Source organism: Anser brachyrhynchus (genome assembly GCF_964034855.1).
Source record: "Anser brachyrhynchus genome assembly, chromosome: 2".
NCBI classification, from domain to species: Eukaryota; Metazoa; Chordata; class Aves; order Anseriformes; family Anatidae; genus Anser; species Anser brachyrhynchus.
This window is the reverse complement of record NC_137695.1, coordinates 100,579,226-100,600,302: the sequence shown is the minus strand read 5'-3', so window position 1 is coordinate 100,600,302 and position 21,077 is coordinate 100,579,226. Positions and strand designations below refer to the sequence as shown.

The 21,077-nt window shown below is 37.0% G+C and overlaps 1 long non-coding RNA gene across 1 annotated transcript; it reads left to right on the top strand.

The window, feature by feature from the left end:
* Positions 1-4,876: 4,876 nt before the first annotated feature.
* On the top strand, positions 4,877-20,231 carry LOC308189928. Its single transcript, XR_013946736.1, has 3 exons — positions 4,877-7,719; positions 16,806-16,957; positions 18,150-20,231. It is a non-coding gene; the product is annotated as an uncharacterized lncRNA (long non-coding RNA).
* Positions 20,232-21,077: the final 846 nt, after the last annotated feature.

The following is a 21,077-nucleotide window of genomic DNA, read 5'->3' as shown; positions in this document are numbered from 1 at the left end:
ATGTGTCCATTTTACAATCAAATCACTTTTCAAACACTTCAGTGGGAAAAGCAAAACTCACACTTTACCAAAAAGACCCTTTATTTTAACAGACAACTGGGCTCTTGTCAGCATAAGCAGATCATGGCATGTGGACTGCTTTCAGATGGCCTGACACCATTTGCAAATAAAAGGAACATTTCTAGATTCTTGGACTAAAATAACTAAAAATTATAACCACAACAACGGCTTTACGGTAATTAGGCTTTTCTGTATCCACTTTTTATTGTAACTGCTAGGTTAAATACACTAACAAATTGCCTTTTAAACACCCTCAAGTGATACAGAGTGGTGGCACCCTCCTTTAGCTGGCCCTAAGGGAGAGGAACATCAAGTGACTTGTTGCATTTCATACAAAAGACCAGTAGCAGAGCCAGATATATCAGCAGGCAGCCTCACTGACAGTCTGCCAGTCTGAAATGGGCACTTGAAAATTTTACATTCTGTTAATGACAACAAACATAGCAACTCTGCATCCTTATTAGAGGTGATTTCAGATTAAACTATCTCACAGAAACAACACTACTTGGTTAATAAACAAGGAAATGCTATGTGTGCCTATAACTCCTGTTTCTCTGTATCCTTAAGCTCTTGTTGGAAGCCATACCCTTTTTCTCAAATAAATATGTCAGGGCTAGGCAATGGAGTCTCTCCATCATTGAGACCAACAAAATATCAGTGATTTATTTTTTTTTTCAGAATGTATGAATTATCATCTTTAAGAACTGAAAATTATCCAGTTTTCATCGTTGCTGGCTTAAAGCACAGATATTGTTCACTCACTGCTTGCTATCCCAAAAAAGCTGCTAATAAAAATGGTGCCTTGGGACATATCAGAGCTAGCTCCAGCTGGGATGCAACACAGTCAGTTTAATCTAGTACCAAAGTTGAGCTTTCAGATGGCTTGGAATACAAGCAGATAAACTTTATACCTGATTAGGACATGGTCATATCTATATGAAGTGCCATGTAAGTTTGTCTTCCTAGAATATACAATATAGACATATTCTTCCTGAGGTGCATCATCCATCCTCTTACATTTTTTTTCAGGCTTCTAATTCTTTCTAAGCTCTCTAATCTTCCTCCCTGCTAGTTTCTAAATTCCTTCAAGTAAATACTACAAATGGTAGATTATTTCTCTCTTATCAGAACACAGTTTATTTTATCCACACTTTCTCATCTACTCTTTGCTTCAGGCTATAATTCCTCTGCCCTTCCTGCCAACTGCAACCTTCAAAACACGTGCCTGATTACACGTCTGTGATGAGGCAGGAGTGAACTATAAACAAAGAGGATCATATTCACACACATTCTACAGATAAACCAAATGGCATGGCCAAGTATTTCACGGGGCATAAATCTGTGCCTGCACAGTAGAAGTTAAGGTTGAGTACCCTTTAAAAATATATTCAGAAGAGATCTGGAAGCTGGAAAATAGTAAGAGAATCTTTAAAGTGTCATTAGAAATAAATACTCTAAAACTTTCAGAAATATCTAGTATTATCAGGGGCATTCAACATTGCTAGCTTAAGTCATGTAGACATATGTCTTCACACAGGCTTCCCTTTTGCCACCTTCTGTGTTTGCACAAATCTCTCATATAGGACTGCAAAATACACTGTCACTCTGGTAAATGATAAGTGTCATTAATGCTAAGCACACCCAGGTAGTATGTGTGCATAAATCCTAGAAATAGGTTTTCTCCTCTAATAGATTATAAAAGTAGCATGCCCAAATGCTTATGCACACAGAATTACAGATGCTGATTTTTTTTTTTTTTAAACTGAGTCTTTAAAAGTGATGCAAACAGGTAGAGAATAAGTCAAAAGATGAAAACTTAAGGTCACACACACTTTATCTGCAGTTTTATCTACTGAAACACAACCTGGTGTTAATGACTATGTCTGCGTTTCTGTATTTTGTTGATTATAAATTACAGATACTCATTTTTAACGTTCCTTTTTAACTAGTTATTGGGAGGACATGACCATACATGCAGACTCTTCTGTTACCTGAACATGCAAGCACTGAATTCTCTCTGTGTTCACATTAAAAATTCAGGTACTCCCATACTACAAACCCATGATTTGAACAACAAATTTCAATTATAGACACATCTTGAACAAGATGTCTTCTACATATTTAGGTGAGCTGTTATTTCTCATTAATTCAATTTCATGTAATGAAACTTAATCTAACCTGAGTATAATAAGAGTAGCTTTTTAGATGGATTCCCCTTAGTAATTGAAGAAAAATCATTAGGTTTAACAATGAGAATTTTAAGTTGATTATTTGTTACCAGCAGAATACACATTTATAATTCAATCCTATTCATAATTCACTCCTTAAACTACTCTCATTTGTACTATAATAGACTATGAGAACCATATTCCCTGCTTTTATTTAGGTTTTGATACAAAATGCCCAATTTCTGGCACAGTCATGAACTCTCTATGAACCAGATTCTCCTCCCTTTTCTTTCCATGTGTTGTGGTTTAACCCGGCTGGCAGCTAAACACCACACAGCCCTTCGCTCACCCTCCCCCCTCCCTCTCTGGGACGGGGGAGAGAAACGGGAAAGTGAAGCCTGTGAGTTGAGATAAAGACAGTTTATTAAGACAGGAATATAACAATAACAATAATAATAATAGTGATAATGATAATAGTATTAATAATAATAATGTGTAAGAAACAAGTGATGCACAACGCAATTGCTCACCACCCGCTGACCGATGCCCAGCCTATCCCCGAGCAGCCGGCCCCCCACCCCAGCCAGCCACCCCTATATATTGTTTAGCATGACGTCAGATGGTATGGAATACCCCTTTGGCCAGTTTGGGTCAGCTGTCCTGGGTCTGTCCCCTCCCAGCTCCTGCTGCACCCCTAGCCTGCTCGCTGGCAGGACAGAGCGAGAAGCTGAAAAGTCCTTGGCCTGGTGTAAGCACTGCTCTGCAACAATTAAAACATCAACATGTTATCAGCGCTCTTCTCATCCTAATCCAAAACATAGCACCCTACCAGCTACTATGAGGAGAATTAACTCTGTCCTAACTGGAACCAGGACACCATGTTAGATCATTTCTGCATGGGAAAAACTATTTTCAGATCAATATTTGTTGAGTAGCTTTTCTGTCTTGCTCTGTTCTCATTATGAAGCTAAGCTGCTTACAGAATTTTGTTGTTGTTAAAAACACATTTCATGAGCCTAACAATGCTAATCCCTGTGTAAAACAGTAGATGGGTATAAGAGTATCTATTTAAGGAGTTCAATAGCTTTCAATAAGATTAGGTCCACTGACTTTATGGATATCAAAGGAGATTACAACATCCCCTGAAGTAAGCAGACAACTTAAAGTCCATCAAGTAGATAGAAAATGCAAGATGGCAAGGCAGAGACTACCCCTGCTCATGCCAGAAGCTAAGTCACAGCCAACAGGCCAAACTCAGATGCCTGAAATTTGCTTTTAACACTTGATGCAATAAAACCAGGGCCATTCTATGGACATGTGATGAGATTCTCTTGAATAAATTTTAGTACACATTAAACATGGTAGAATGGGAGAACACAACTTTATGCTCCTTACCACTCACATGTATTCGCTCTCTATAGGTACCTTAAAGGAGGCTGTAGCGAGGTAGGGGTTGGTCTATTCTTCCACGTCCCTGGTGACAGGACGACGGGGAACGGGCTAAAGTTGCACCAGGGGAGGTTTAGGTTGGATATTAGGAAGAAATTCTTTACTGAAAGGGTTGTTAGGCATTGGAATGGGCTGCCCAGGGAAGCGGTTGGGTCACCATCCCTGGAGGTCTTTAAGAGACGTTTAGATGTTGAACTTAGTGATATGGTTTAGTGGAAGACTTGTTAGTGTTAGGTCAGAGGTTGGACTAGGTGATCTTGGAGGTCTCTTCCAGCCTAGACGATTCTGTGATTCTGTATTTTTTTCATTGCAATATATAATATGTGTAGAGTTACTATATGTGACTTTTACTTCAAATTTCTCTTTCTTATAGTATTTAGTGTTTAGCACAGAAAATTCTTTTGGACAATCACAGACTCAATTATCATTTCTATAAATTGCTAACTTGTGTCTGCCTTTGTCTTGTTTATCATTATTTTATTCTTATTGGAAACCTCCTAGTTGATATATCTGTAAAATTATGTTATAGAAATATTCAGCATATATATATATATTTATAATAAATGATTAGTGTGGGCACTGGAATCTTTTGTGGCTTCCAACTACTGGTGCTAAAAATGTGCATTTAATTCCAAAAAGTCAATAAGGTGCTTTTACTTAAAACCTATCTTGTATCAAGAGTTGGTCTGGTACATGAAATGTCCAACTTTTGAAAGAAGATAACGGAGAAGTGCTTTTCAAGATGCAAATAAACATGTATCTCACCAGCTGAAGGCAACTGCATTAATGGTACACCACCAAGGCTTGACCCTTGACGTGAAAAAAGATGTTTGACATTGATTAACATAAGTTGCAGATGACAGGCTTAACACAACTTTTCACATTAAGATTATTTTCACATAAAGATTAACACAACTACTGTGTTAATAAGGTAATGAGGTTATTGTATATTCTTTTCTTTATTGTGTGGGTGCAACTACAATAGTTTCCATTCTTTTTAATTCTTAACATTGTAATCCTTTCATCAGGCTCTTCAGATGAGAAGTTTCATATTGTCTCTTCATGGACTTCTCTGTTCAAAAATTAGAGGGAAACTTGTTTAGATTACAATATCACTCATAGTCAGCAAATTGCTGTCAAAATAGAGGTAAAGAGACTGTATTGATGAAGAGTGGGCTTCCAGGATGGTGGAGGGCTGGATCACTTGACCTGTAAGGAAAGGCTAATGCTAACTAGATTCCTTTTGGAGGAAAATAAAGAGAAAACTCCATGCTGGGCATTCATCAAATGCAATCTAGCAAATAATAGGTTCCTAAGGGTCCAAGTTAAAGGTTAGTCCTTCAAATGACTTCAAACAACATTTGTGGTGAGAACTTCTGAATCAGGGAAGTAGACTAATTCTAATTCAAAATAATCCCCTGAAACAGTACACAAGATAGTGGCAGAGGCCTTAGCACCAACTAGTTTGATCTCCTGATCCATTTCTCCCATGTAAGACTTGCTGATGCAGACATAGCCACTACCAGAAAAGTTAACCTGTTTGGCAGTTATATGGTCTGAAATTACTGCATCAAAAGAAAGAAAAATGAAAGAAATATTAATCATTTAGGTCATTTAGGTGAAAGTCAGAGCAAATACCCAAATAATTTACCTAAGCCTAAAACTTAAGTCTTAAAGTATTCTACAATATTAATTATAATGTGAGGTGGGGAAGTGAATTACAATTCCTTAACTTTCCAGAACTGCAGCATCAGCTACTGAAAGTTTTGCTTTTTTTTTTTTTTTTTAACGTGCTTTCTCTTTTGCATATTCTGAAAGTCCTCTACTATTACTAATACTGAAAGGAAAACAAAGTAACAGTTTTCATTCCTAAGTACACAATAAAAATATGCAGACCAACAAAGCAGCAAAAATGAATTCAATGCTACTCTGTTTACTGTCATAATAGTAATCATAATAGCAGTTATTAGAGTAGGTTTAAAAAAAGTATTTTATTTCTTTTTTTACCTCAAAGTTAATAAGGGACTAACTTACAACTCAGAAAGCTAAAGCAATCTTACACTTTACAGAAAGTTGTAAAATCTGCACCCAGTGCATCTTCTTTAATTGTACAATTTTCTAAAAACATAACAAAAAATCCCCAAAACAATTCTTTTAAGGCTATTTTTAAATACATGGATAATGTTTTTGCCTTTGTTTGGAGTAGATCAGAGTTGCACTCAACCAGCCTAAGTAAGCCCTATTTCAATAAAGTGTTTAAGCATTTCAGTAAAATGTTTAAGCACCTGCATAATCTTAAGCAAGTCCACAGCAGAGTCAACAAATGATTTTGCATACTTAAAGTAAAATATGCTGATGGTACTTTGTTGAATCAAAATCTTAGTAGTTTTTTAAGGATTCAATAGGGTTTTGGCAGAGCAATAAGATGTAATATCTTATTTCTGGATGTAAAAATCATAGAAAAGGAAAGATGAGGTGCAACCTAGGAAATATGTTCTACACACACATTAATTCATCAGTACATTGCTATCAACTTAAATATATTTGTCATAATAGAAATGGGAACTCTCTTTACAAACCTATTCAGAGATATTTTTTTTTTCCTGTTCTGATGATTTAAAGTTGATTTTGATGTCATTAATTTTCCCTTCTTTATACCTACATGGGTAAATCATCATGGTGGTGTTAATTAGTACCATTGGGTATTTTGGGATTTAAAAAAAAAAAAAAGAGAGAGAGAGAAAGAGAAAAATTAATGTGAGTCATCCCCACTTACAGCAAGTAAGTTAGATTCATTAAGAAAAATAAATTTAGTATGCAAAATTTTTCTGAGCATCCTAAAATTGGTGGTTCCCTGCTTTATCATCCATGTATCTTTCCAGGACAGTCTGTATAACTAACAGCAATTCCTTCAGGCTGGCTAAAGCACAGTTTCACAATAAACAAGTGTGGCAGCACCGAGGATAGAGTGAACTTCACAGTTCTAAAGCTAAGACTTGAAAGGTTTGTTTTCTCCTACTTGAAATTGAGCCTGCTTTTTGTTTGTTTGTTTTTTAATCTAAACATTTTTTTTCCTGATTTTTCAGGTTGGTAAGCATTGTTCACACAATTGTGATGTCCTATAAACACTGGCTGTAATTACTTTCTAGAACAGCTATTCTTCAAATGTATGTGATAGATGTAAGAAGGTAGACAGCTCTGAGAAGTTTATCACTGAAATTTGTTAATGATTGTACAGATGAAGATAATGACAGTCACATATGCAAAGACTGCCAAAAATGTAGTGCAATATAAACTCAGAGAGAGCAGTAAATATATTTTGATTAAGAAATTCCTAGGTGTTCTTATATTCTATACTCCTATAGTACTCTACACTTTAAGGATAAGCTCAAAATCCTCAAAGTTCAAGCTGGATCTTACGGAATCACACAAACTCATTCACTCAGCAAATAGGAAGGAAAAAAAAAAAAAAAAAGCTTGTGGAAAGTAGAAAAAAGCCTTTAGTTTCATTTAGTTGTAAAACTAATAAGCCAATGACCTAACACGCTCTTATTCACTTTCCACTTATTTATTTATTTATTATAGAATGTGTTTTAAATATTGGTGTAGTGGGTTTATGTGGCAAGGTTTTGGTAGCAGGGGGCTGCAGTGGTGTCTTCTGTGAGAACAGTCCAGAAGCTGCCCCATGTTCAGTAAGGGCCAGTTTCAGCCAGTCCCAAAGGAACCTGCTGCTGCCCAGAACCAAGCCAATAAGCCATGTTGTTTGCGCCTCTGTGAGAGCAGATGTAAGAAATGGAAAAAAAAAAAAAAAAAAAAAAAGCTGCACAACAGCAGCTGGGAGAGTGAGGAATGAAAAACAGCCCTGCAGACACCAAGGTCAGTAAAGAAGGAGGAGAAGGTGCTGCAGGCACCAGGGCAGAAGTTCCCCTGCGCCCTGTGGAGAGGACCATGGTGGAGCAGGCTGTCCCCCTGCAGCCCATGGTGTACCACGGTAGAGCAGGTTTCCATGCTGCAGCCCATGGAGAAGTCCACAGTGGAGCAGGTAGGTGGATGTGGCCTGAAGGAGGCTGCGGCTTGTGTAGAATCCCTGCCAGAGCAGATTCCAGCCCATGGTGAGGGGACCATGCAGGAGCAGGTGACCTGGAAGGAGCCACTGCCCGTGGGAGATCCATGTTGGAGGATTTTTCTCCTGACAGATGGACCCCGTGGTAGAGATCCATATGGGAGCAGTTCTTGAAGAGCTGCTGCCTGTGGGAAGCTCACACAGGATTGACGCACGGAAATTCTTCCCCGTGTCAGGATCAGTTTGGGAAGGACGGCATCCCCTGGGAGGGACCCGACATGGAGCAGGGGCAGAGAGTGACCGTGAAGGAGTGGTGGAGAAAAAGTGCCATAGACTGACCACAACACCATTCCCTGTTCTCCTGCACCACTTGGGGGGAAGTGGAAGATGGTGGATGGGGGGAAGGCATTTTTAGTTTCTTTCCTTTGTTTCTCACTTCTCTAGCTTGTTAGTAATAGGCAATAAATTTCACTACTCTCCCTCTGCTGAGCCTGTTTTGCCTGTGACAATAATTGCTAAGTGATCTCTCTGTCCTTGTCTCAACCCTTGAGCCCATTTGTTCTATTTTCTCCCCTTTCCCTTTGAGGAGGGAGAGTGAGAGAACAGCTGTGATGGAGCTCAACTGCCCACATGAGCAAAACCACCACAATTGGATAATAGAAAAACCCTCTCACCAGCTGCAGTTCACTGTTGCTATTGATTTGAGAGTATTTTCTACAGTTTATTGCATAAACTATTAGAGTTTCTTTGTTCAGATAATAGCATTCATAACATTGTAATATCTTTTTACTTTCACTCCTTTGTTTAGTGATTTAATACAAAGCATGTAAATTTATTTTTTTTCCAAAAATCATACAAGACTGTATTAATACTTGCAATTCAATGTAAGCAAGATAAAACGAGCTAAGTCACCTAAGCTTAGGTCTCACTTCATTCTTCCAATTAGAGGGATTCAAGGCCAGTGTATCACTGCTAAATTTGGTGGCCTTGCAGTAAAAGGACACTTCAAGAGAACTTCCCAAGCACACTTAATAACCATCCAGATGAAGTTTAGAACTTCCCAAGATATTTACCCATCTATGAAACTAACATGTGTCTTAAATCTAGGCACATTCTTTTCTGTTCCTGTGTATATTAAATTCCCAGGGAGACTTATCTAAAATATTAGCATAAAATATGCGATTATAACAAAAATACTTCATACAAATAAGCATCGCTGTCTACCCCGACTGACTAACAAAAAGAAAAGGAGTTTGTCTTTTTTTTCTTGATCACCTCTTTGTAGCAGAATTCCCTCCTGAATCAGTCTTCATAAAATTTATTCCTTTCTTTTCTTTTGTCATACTGAAATACAAGTATTACATTTTTCACATAAGTTATTACCCACAACACTCCCCATCTACTGAAAACAAAGAAAGCATTTATATTGATGATTCAATACCATAAGAACAGAACAAAATCTTTTATGCAGCATTAAAGATTTTTTTTCATGTGATAATTTTTTACATAGCTCAATATTTTGAATTCAGCTGAGGAATCACTTTGGTATTTATTCAATAGTTTTCTGTTTTCTTTAAGGAACAAAAGCCTTCTGTTTCCATGATTGAATACCAATAAATTCAACTGCTACAAAAAGCAATATAATCCAATTTTGAAAACGTTTACTTTGTGTCTTGAAGACAGCAGTATACTCTAAAAATAATGCATATTACTTTATATCATTTTTAATATCAATATAAAACCAGTACTTATTTCATCATGTGGAGATCAGTTTAGAACTTGCTAATTGGATAAACTTCACTACATTCGAATTAATTCTGTAATTTTACCTGGAAAAAAAAAAAAAAAGAAAAAAAAAAGAAAAAAAGAATCTTTGTGCCTTATGCTGGAAAGCATTGTACACGTAAACGTACAGATACTCAGTGAAGTGCGTTGTCACATTGGGCTATCCATACATAAATGAGCCTGAGCTCAGAGTCTCAGGGGAAGAAGGGAAGCACTGTGAGTAACTGAACTAGGATGTAGGATGCTGTGTCGTTTCTTTGGCCAGTGAAGTCCCATGTCTGATCTAGCATGTCAGCTCTTTAAAAAGCATAACTGACTCATAACCAGATTCTTCTACACCAAGAAAGATCCTTAAAACCTGTCACTGAAACTGTTAGGAAAATCACAGAAATATGAGAGATCTCTAATTCTACACAAGATTGTCAAGTGTAAACATCAGCCTGACCCTCCAAGCCTCATTACTAAACCATGTCCCTAAATGCCACGTCCAAATGTCTCAAATATCTCCACCACTCCACCACTTCCCTGGACAGCCTGTTCCAGTGCTTGACCACCCTCTCTGTGAAGAAATTCTTCCTATTATCCAATTAAAATCTCCTCTGGTGCAATTTGAGATTGGTTCCTCACATTCTATCACTTCTCACCTGAGAAAAGAGAACAGCACCCTCCTCACTGCAACCTCCTTTCAGGTAGTTGTAGAAAGACGTGAGGTCCCCTCTCAGATTCCATTTCTCCAGACTAAACAACTCCAATTCCCTCAGCCATTCCTCATAACTCTTATATTCTAATCCTTTCAACATCTTTGTTGCTGTTCTCTGCACAAGATCAAGCAACTCAATAGAATTCTTGTAGTAAGGGGCTCAAAACTGAACACAGTACTAGAGGTGTGGTCTCACCAGTGCCACATACAAGGGGACAATCATTTCCCTAGTCCTGCTGCCCACACTATTTCTGTTGCAGGCCTTCTTGGCCATCTGGGCATGCTGCTGGCTCACGCTCAGCTGGCTGTTAACCTACACCTCCAGGACCTTTTCTGTTGGACAACTTTCCAGCCACTCTTCCCCACACCTATACCACTGCATACAGTAGTTATGACCCAAGTGCAGTCAGGATCCTGCACTACCCTTCTTGATTGTCATGCAGTTGGTCTTGGCCCATTGACCAGATCCCTCTGCAAAGCCTTTCCACCTTCAAGCAGATCAGCAGTCCTGCTTCATTTGGTATCATCTGCAAACTTACTGAGGGTGCGCTAGATCTCCTCATTCAGGTAGATCATTGATGAACATGTTAAACAAAGCTGACCCCAATCCAGAGCCCTGAGGAACACCACTGGTGACTGGCCACCGATGGGATTGAACTCTGTTGATGATAACTCTTTGAGCCCAGCCACCCAGCCAGTTCTTCACCCAGCAAACTGTACACCTGGCCAAGCCATGAGTAGGCAGGTCCTCCAGGAGAATACTGTGGAAAACAGTGCCAAGTGCTTTATTAAAATCCAGATAGACAACATCCACAGCTTTTCCCTCATCTACTAAGCAAGTCATCTTGTCGTAGAAGGAGATCAGGCTAGTCAGGCAAGATCTGCCTTTCATAAACACCTGCTGGCTGCATTTTACCACTCAATTGTCCTGTATGTGCTTTATGTGATGACATTCAAGATGATCTGCTCCATAGTACATTTGCAGGAAAGTCTCAAATGAAGTATTCTAATCTAAAACTTAGTTCTTCTCTAACCTTTATCTGTGAGCTGCCTCCAGCTGGATATGCTCCTAGATTTTGGTTATAATGTCCTTCTCTTCTGGTTCTCTTCTCTCTTCTAAATTTAACATTTCTTTTAATGGATATTTCTCGTTTCTCAATCCAGTTTTCTCAGACAACCGCCTATGATTTTTCCTATGTTCAGAGAATAATGATGAACAAGAGGGGAATACCTATGGGGATAAAGGGTGAAACACATCTAATGAGGTGAAATTCTGTCTGATCTTGATCTAGATATATGAAGAGGAGGGTAAACAGATTCTTATGAGGTACCAGTCTCTTACAAAGATGGAAAATCATAGTACATGTAGTCTTCTTACAGCATTCAATCCTGAAAGACATTTTAGCAATTAACAAGATTATATATATCACCTATTATACACACCTCTCCATCTTCCAGTCCACTAGAAACTTAAATTAGGCTAGGACTATTAGGCCTCATGCTCCCCAGTTTAATTAGAAGATGACTACATAACATTTATTTAGAGTAACTTTTTTTTTTTTTTTTTTACCATTTTCATGTAGACTGGAGTTTCTAATCATTTTCAAACACTCTGAAGAAAGCAGCAGTTTTACCATCATAGACACTTAAACAAGCAGCAAACTATATTGGGTGATGGGAGGGACTGTTTTAACAAATCGCATTTCCTTTTTTTTTTTCAAAGAAAAAACAGTTAATGACAAAACCCACTTCATAAATTACTAGAACTGGATAACATAAAAAAAAAAAAAAAAAAACACTCAGCACATAAAGAATTGCACTTCTGTCTACTACCCTGCAAAATTTTCTTCTCCTTTTCTTCGCCTTAAAGAGAAGTGGTAGAAATTAGGTAACAGTGGTAAATGTAACTTCACCATTTCAGTGATTAAGTGATATAATAGAATTTTATTTACTTTCTTGTTATAAATCATGGCAGTTCTGGAGTTCTTCAACATCAAAAAAAGAAACAAGCAACTTTTAAATGAAGATATACCTGAAAGACAGCCGAAAATATGATATGTGATCTCATCTCAACACATTCAGTGTTCAAGAAATATCTGGATAGGGGTAAATTCTTTATATTCTTGAGGCACAGACATCCCTGGACATTCTGGATGACACGGGATGAGGAAACCCTTGGGTGGCAGAGCTTAAACTGACGCCATCAAGAGATGCTAAGATGAAAGTGAAGCTTTATATAGCACTCTGACCACTCAAACATACATCACCACCACCACTACCCACAAAAATTATGTAAGGAAAATAATGATCTATTTTATTAATATTAATAATGCCTTATTACACTAACAAAGGTATAAATGCAATCGGTATTAGCTCAACAAATTCTGAACATACTTTTTTTTTCTTATTCATCTCCACTTTTTTCCTCACTTTCAAACTCGAGTTGCCCCCTGAAATCTGTTCTATGTATTTATAACACAGTTTTAAAAAGGAAAAGATATCCACTTTTGGTGAAGAAGTATACGAGTAGAAATCATAAAATCACAGAATAGTTTGGGTCGGAAGAGACCTTAAAAATCACCTAATTCTAAGCCCCCTGTCATGGGTAGGGACAGTTTTCACTATACCAGGTTGCTCAAAACCCCATCCAACCTAGCCTTAAACACTTCCAGAACAATAGGACAATACTAGAACAACAGGCAAATACGACAATATTTCTCTCTCAGTATCTAAGCACCAGAAATGCTACAAAGTCTGTTGCCTCATTCATATGAATTGGCCTACTGAAGCCAATAGAATTATCTGTACAAGGAGGGAAAGCAGATTTTATTAATAATAATAAAGAGACTTCAGAAGCAGAACATGATCTCTCAAATTGAGGGAAAAATACAAAATTTATTGCACGTACTGAAGATGATCCTGGACTAAAAAAATACATTACCTAAAGCTATCTGAAATAGTTCACATAAAACTGTAATATTTTACCCTTGCCCTGAATTCTGTGTATTTTCCACAATCAGTTGTATCTTTTTACAGCATAAAATAATTGTACTTTCCTAGTGCCCTACTGAGTTGTCATTAATGTTGCTAGCCAAAGATCGTCACCTACACAGGCTGAAGAATCTGTTTGATTTAGAGATGTATGATTCCCTCATGGCAAATTAGTAGTTTGGACTCTCCCCTAGATGATTAGTATGAATGCACAAAGCTAAATAACAGTCATACAGGATTCATAGTTTGTGACTCACTCTTAGTTTATTTAGATATGCATAACTGCATTAGTATCTGAATACCACACAAGCTTCAATGTATTTATTTTCTCAACAGTCCTAAAAGAGAAAAGTGTTGTTTTCCTCCATTTTATAAATGGGAACTAGAGAGAAATACTAAAACCTAAAACTGCAAAGGGTCTCTATCACCAACCAAAATGCACAGCCTGAAGGTAGATTTGTTGCCCCCCATGGAGATAAGTACAGGCTTCCCCAAACCCAGAAAGCTGGCAGGAAACTAGCTGTGCTTGTTAAGAAAGAAAGAAATGCTTGCAAGTGTTTGGTCTTTGCTGGAGTGTCTCCCTCATTACCCTCCCCACCCCGCTAGAGCTACTTACACCATATCAGAAAAAAAAAAAAATGCAGATGACCACCCCATGAAGAAAAGGCAACAGAGTACTCACCTTGGAGATGGTCACACCGAGTGCCCCCTTCCTGCTTGATGGGAAACAGCATTTGATTTCAGATTTTACAACCCAGGAGAGTACAAAACTGCAGAGCATTCCTATGGAAAAAATTCCTGTGAAGTTGGTTCTTGCATATAAAAAAGTGAACTTTATTGCTCAAATAGATCTCTTAGACTAAAAAAGCCACAACAATAGTTTTAGAGCTTTATATTTATCTGCCTCAGTGAATCATTATTAATATAAAGTAAAATAGTTTCAACCAGAAATGCTGAGTCATTCAGTCTCCAATATCTTAAGAATCTGAGACCAAGTCAAAACGAGCATAAATGAAGTCAACAGCAAGCCCTCTAGTATAGCCAGACAGCTATTGACTCTCAGAGCTAGTTAGAGGCCAAGTGTGATACAAGGTACCTCTTACATTGATTCCTCCATCCAAGATACAGGGACTGATTCCTCTAAGCAAGATCTAGTTTTAGGAAAAATTTCAGTATAAGGTAGGGTTCAAGGTGGCAGCAGGTTATGCAGCCACATGAGCATTTAGAAATGAATTTTGACAGACAAAAGCGTGGAGTATGTTTCTTCATAGCACTTTACTCTGTGCCAGAAACAGCACAACTTCTGCAGGGCAATTTAAGTGAAGCAGAGCACTGAGGAAATATAACTTTTCTCTAAGATTCCAGTCAGTACGTTAAGAATGAGCTTGAATATCTCTGCATAATACTCACAAGTATTTTTTCCCTATGTTTATCCTCTGGAAAAGACAGCAAGACACACTCAATAGCCAACCTACAATGGATCTATTTAACTCAAAATCTTAAGGACCATACATACTAAAAGAGAAAATAAAAAGCCATAGTTCATTATGAGGCATTAGAAGTGACACTGAAACACTACGTTTTGTTTTGTTGATTCTCTACCCACCCCTCCCTTAGCTTTCACATTATTTTAGGTCATTTTATCTGAAATCTAATAAAAAAAAAATCTGTTTTCTAACCAACAGATGTATATTGTGTTTGTGATTTAATCAGAAATAATGAATACAAAAATGCAATATTAAAAATCCGACTTATCCCCATTAAATCATTTTCTGATATCATACAAACCATCAACTACCTTTTTCTCTTTTAACCAAAACTGCAGGTGGCACTGACATTTTTTCTTGTTCTAAGATGCTCAGTGCCAATGATTCAGCCCTTGCATAATGTTAGTTAGTAAGGAGAATGTACACTTTCAAAAGTCTGTGCCATGAAAAGATTCCAGATTATTTGAACCTCTTCCAAACCAGGTAGACATCTGAAAAAGTGGTCAGTTCCACCTCTGAGGTAGCAATTAAAGTGTCCCTTCTGTAATCAAGCAGCTGCTGATTTTTTTTAAAACATAAATGTCCTGCCAAGATTATAACTGGGCACAGAAAGTATAGCCATCTGCCAATGCATGTTCACTTCTTGAAATGAATGAACATTAACAAAATAATCAAAAAATTAAACATACTGTTAAAGCAAGTATTTCTGTGTTTGACACTTGACCTGTGAATGCATCATTTCTCTTGACCACAATCATCACTGAAACATTTCACCTTTTTTTCTTAGTTTCTTCAATGGAAACACCTAATTAATATTCAGAGAAGTATTCACTGATAAAATGAAAAGACATTAATCAAGGAATTCAATGATTATATAATACAGAATAAAGAAAACCCCTCACCCTTTCAAATCTTTGCTGTGATTCACTAGCAGAAAGGGAATTGAGAAATATCTCTGTTTAGTCTTAGCCCACGAAAGTGCAAATGCATACATATGATTACTGATTTATTAAGGTTTATTATAAGCTTCTCCCACAGGGCACTTTCTGAACTTTAGCTGTAGGGTACTTTTTAAGTCACAACCAATACAAAGAACCAATATATACAAATCCCTTTCCTTGGCCCTCTCTGTACATATGTCATTCAAAAATCATAGAACTCTTCAGAAAAGGAGTAACTGAGGGAAGAATGGTTAGCAACAAATTCCCATCTTTGTTAAAATTCATAGTAAAATATATTGATTTCAAAAAGTTCTAGATTTCTCCCCTGCAGCCCAAATGTAAATATTTTTGTAGGAAGGGAAACCAAAATTTTGGAACTTTGGGAAACTCTAAAATGATGATGCTGTCTGAATTAATCTGTTTTGCTTACCTTGACAAGGGAAAAAGCATCATTTGCAAGAGCACTCTGACTTACTGCAGTACTTCAAGTGGACAGTGTATTGGTGTAATGAAGACAGGACTCCTGTGTGAATCAGAATTAGAAAGCAGAGCAGTACATGAAGCATTCCTTAGATTTTCAGATCCCCAGTTCAAAATATACAGCACTTATTCCCATCCCATGGGTGAAGGCCAATCTAGAACACAGCAGGCACATCCTTTTGAGCAAATTGGCCAGTGCCAGCCACATGTCAGAGATGATTAGTGAGGCAGATATGCCAGCCACCTCCTCTGACATCAGAGGTCAAATAAAGGAGAGTGCGACAAAAGCTGAAAAGCATCAACCCTCAGATGACGATATGGCTGATCTGGCACATCTGCTATTCCCATCACTTCTCAGTACTTTTATTGGCATTATCTGCTGTGAGAAGAGTCTTTTTAGAACTGGCAGCTTGATTTTGGTTTGAGGAATATAATCATAATATGGTAGGAGAGAATCAGTCTGCCAACTGCTGCCTTTCTAGTACTGAATTAAATGCACTGCAAAAAGTCAGATAATATTTAGCTTGCACCTTTTACACGTGGAGTGAACACTCCAGATTGCCATAAACCATACAGGTTCAGTCTGCCATATTAAAAGCACTTTTTTTTTAACTGTTCTTTGTGAATAACAGCCTGTAAAAAAGAAAAAAAAGGAAAAAAAATCTTTTTTTTTTTTTGGAGGCTAAAGAAAAATTACAGAAAAAAGTTGCAGTAGGGCTGCTGAGCTACCAAATACTCTTGCCAAGCAATCAGGCTATCTGATTTTCAAGTTACAAGAAAGCTGCTTCTCTACTAAGCTGTTCTCCTACTGTCAAGAACATCTTTATACAAATGTAAGTAATGCATGTGTTTTGTCCTAGTAGTCCTTTTTCATGGATATATTCACTGTCAATAAAAATCAATTACATTGATTCTTAGGCATCTCAAGATGAAAGTTTATCAATCATTGTGGTATATCAGAGAGATGTTTTTCCTAAAGAGATGATAATCTGTTGTAGACTCTTCCATCTAATTCCTCCAGAGTCCAGTTATCTTTGGATAGATATTCCACAGGGCACAATTAGAGTCCATCAGACATTTTAAAACTTAGCAATTATTCCAGAGGGGAGAAGGAGAAGGACATTCCTTCTTGGACTTTGTATTCATGCAGTAACATGGTCACAGCTTTCTGATATTTCATCCTTCTTATTACCCATACCTGAGATTCAAGTACCAAAACTGGAGGCACTTGAAGTCTCCTTTTGCTTTTCATTTTCTTCAAAACTCACAGTGTAAAAGTATCTTCTCTGTAACCAGAGAGGACTCTGAGCAGAGATCATGACTGATGAAATTCTTCTCCTTCATTAATTGCTCGTTTTTCTTAACTCCATCATATTAGTTATCTTCCAGCAACAGTATAAAGGCATTTAATCAACATGTCTTTATAAATACATTAATTTTTTTCAACATTATTTTGAACTTAGAGGAGAATGAGATAGAAGGAATTGGCTGGACATTGCATATCTATTTTTAATTAACCCACTGCAGTGTTATTTAAACCAAGTAAGGTTTTCTTGCTCTATTTTGTTGAGCTCACAGAAACAAGAAGTGCTTTGTGCTCTTTACTGCCTCTGTAGAATTAGTCCGTTATCAAGTACTATTTCTTCCAATTGTGCCAACCTCACCAGTGCTGTTGGTCAAGAACACTCTTTCACCATATATCTGTGCTGTTGTTTATGAAGACAATCATTTTCATAGCAGCTCCATTCAGATTATAGAAAAAAAGTTTACACGTGAATATGTCTCAAACGGGTATATATGTTTTCTTACATGTTAATTTATCTGTTTCAGAGTGAACAAAGAATACAAAAAGTTGTAGGTTTCGTCTTCTAAGATGCAATAGGTCCTCATAGTTACTCTGCATTGTAAAAGTAGGATGCATAACCCAGTTTTACTTAAAATGTTTATCATACATTAAAATAATTAATTTTGCAGACCTTATATATTCTTGGATTTTAGTCTACTGGCTAAACTTTTCTGTTACAGGTCATCTCTGGAATCCTTCCTAAATACTACGCTCACGATTACCAGCTCACCAGTTCTACAATTTCCTTTCTCCATTTGGTCTTGTCAGTCTCAAAACTCTCTGAGGTTGCACAGAATCCACAGAACATATCAAGAACATTCATAGAACTGCAACAGTGCATTTGTAACACATAATTGCACTTCTTTTCTAAGGTACACTTTGAAAATTCAGCTCCATTTTTCCACATCCATACTGGCTTTACTTCCCTAACCCTGCTGCTGAGACACAAAAAGCTTTCTTTGAACTGTGGAACTGAAATATATTGGCATAAGAAATAAAATCAAAATTACGTTGATTGTACATGCTCAGCAAGAGTTCATGTAACAACTCAGTAAAATTGCTTGTATTATATATAAGAAAGATTATGACAACACAGTTGTGACTTTTAAAGGAAATACAATTATACCCTTAAAATGTTATAATGACAGCAGGTATAATGATGGTTATCTACTATGATAAGTACCTCACTATGAAACTCCTAATTCTCCCTCTGTAATTATATAAACAAATTAAATCATTTTACTTAGTTGTCTTTTTTATATGATTAAATTAATTTCAGACAAGGTGGTACTGATGTGATAAAAATAAAAACACACAGAGAATAAGCATGAGCTACTCTGGTTTTATCACATCATGGAAACAAGAGGTTGTTATCTCGGAGGAAATGGCTATTGCTAGGTTGCAGCTTATTTTCCCAACACCATTTATAAACATCAGTGCCATTTTATGTTTTGCATTCCTCTGTATTAATCAGCTGGGAACACTTTTATTTTTTTTTTCTCAGTGTATATGCATCTGCAGTTGTGCACATGTATTATATATTTTTCCTACACCAGTGAATAAAGACAGAGGAAAAAAAAAGACATACAAGCAAATAATCGGAGTTAGGAAACACTCCTAGAACATTAAGTATACAAGATTCATAACCCTGAGGGGAAAATAAAAGGATAGGTTTTCAAGGTTAGGAGGTTTTTATTTGTTTGTTTTAGAAATGTCTGGAACAATATATTCTTCTCTTAATCCTATCCTCTGACATAGCTAAAGAATTTTTAAGCGAAAAAAATAGGGAAAGGGATACCCAGAGGAAGATGAAAGAAAACTAGCTTAGCAAATCCTTATCCAAATGTTAAAGACAGCAAAGTTATATCTGATGAAAAAGGAATTTCATGATTGTCACCATATATTTAATTAGAATTTGTATTCAGTGTTGTGAATACCAAGAAGATCTAATTTTCCATGGTAAAAGCCCTTCCAAACAACCTGAAACCATAGAGTTTTCCCTGTGCAAGAATATATTGTAGTTTACAGCAATTAGCACTTGTGATAACCACATGGAACTATTTATGTTTATCTGTGGCTCCTTTTAATTATTTGTGGAAAAGGTGTACTATGCTAAAAGAGTTCCTATCTACCAGAAATTAGATTTTTTTTGTTCAGTATTGTCATCTTGCAGGGATGTCCTAATACACAACAGGAGGTTCTTAGCTGCTATCACAGTTTCTGTAAATAACCATGATGTCTGCAGCTGGTAAAAACTCTATAATAGCTTCATATAATTAAATGCCAATGAAGGCAAACTGCAGCAGCATAAAACTCAGGTTTTCTCTTTCTGCATAAAAGAACTCAGTTTTGGCTCTGGTTTTATAAACTTGAATATTTCATCCTGAATTATGGCCCACTAATATTTTACAATGTCAGTTCTCTTCCTCTATGTCCAATTCCAAATTTAGTGCTAAACAAAGAATATCATTCAGAAGTCCATTTCTTCCTTGATGTGTCCAGTAATTACTTAAAATCCACAAAAAAAAAAAAAAAGTGAGCTGTTTTCTTAGCTATACCATCACCTTCATATAATTTCATATTTATGGTGAACCCTGAACAAATCCTTATCACTCCTTGTTTCTGCTTACACAGATGCCATGAATGTCTATTTTTTTATTGCCATTCTTACTTGGAGATTTACCCACAGAGAGCAACTTTGGGTGCCTCAAGCTTTATCTTTTGGGCTTTATATTTGGAAAAAAAAATAAAATGAAATGAAATGTTTCTCCACAGTTACTGGTGTGGAAGAATTTTTTTCTGCAATGGATATGTGAAGGTTGAAACTCCAACCAGCTTGTTTTGAGAAGTTTCCAGAAAATACAACTTGCTTTTGAGAAACCTCGAAACACAGTGTCATATAATCAATGCTACCAAGGAAAGAGATTCATCAGGGAGATAACATGGTCTAACAAACTGAAGGCTTTATAAATCAATAGAAGAATCCTGCAGTAGACCTGCTAGTGCAAGGGGAATGAACAGGTCACCAAATAATGATGTAAAGCACTCTGCATGGGACACGCTAAGCCAGCAGTTGGGTTCATTGGCTGAACCAGGTCAGCTCAACAGCATTTTCCTGGAGGAGAAGAGAAATGTCAGTTCAAAGAGGAAATGCTGCGCCAAGAGCTCGATGCCTTCTCACAGAAACAGCAAGAATAGATCCAGAAGCTGCTGTCTCTCCCAGCAAGGGGGAAGATAAGGATGTATATTACTATCTGGACAACGCAGTATCAAGCTAAAATGCAAAAAGGGGAAAAGGGACATCCTCATCTTGTTTGCCACTCCATCCAAATATTAAAGATATAGAAAATAAACTAGACAGTGTGAGGAGGAAGAACTTTCCTGCTGCTGTTGCAGCCAGGCCTTAAGATACACCCAAACTGCTTCCAAATCTAAACTACTCTGAATCAGCTTTTCCATTCTCAAAGTAGGTTTCCATAATAATAATAAGTATATGGTTTCTTTAAAAGCATTTATTATTTTCACACATAATAAGAGCAGTAATTGCTGACCGAATAAAGTTCTACATCTACATGTATCTCTGGTATGTAGATAATAATTACTCTGCT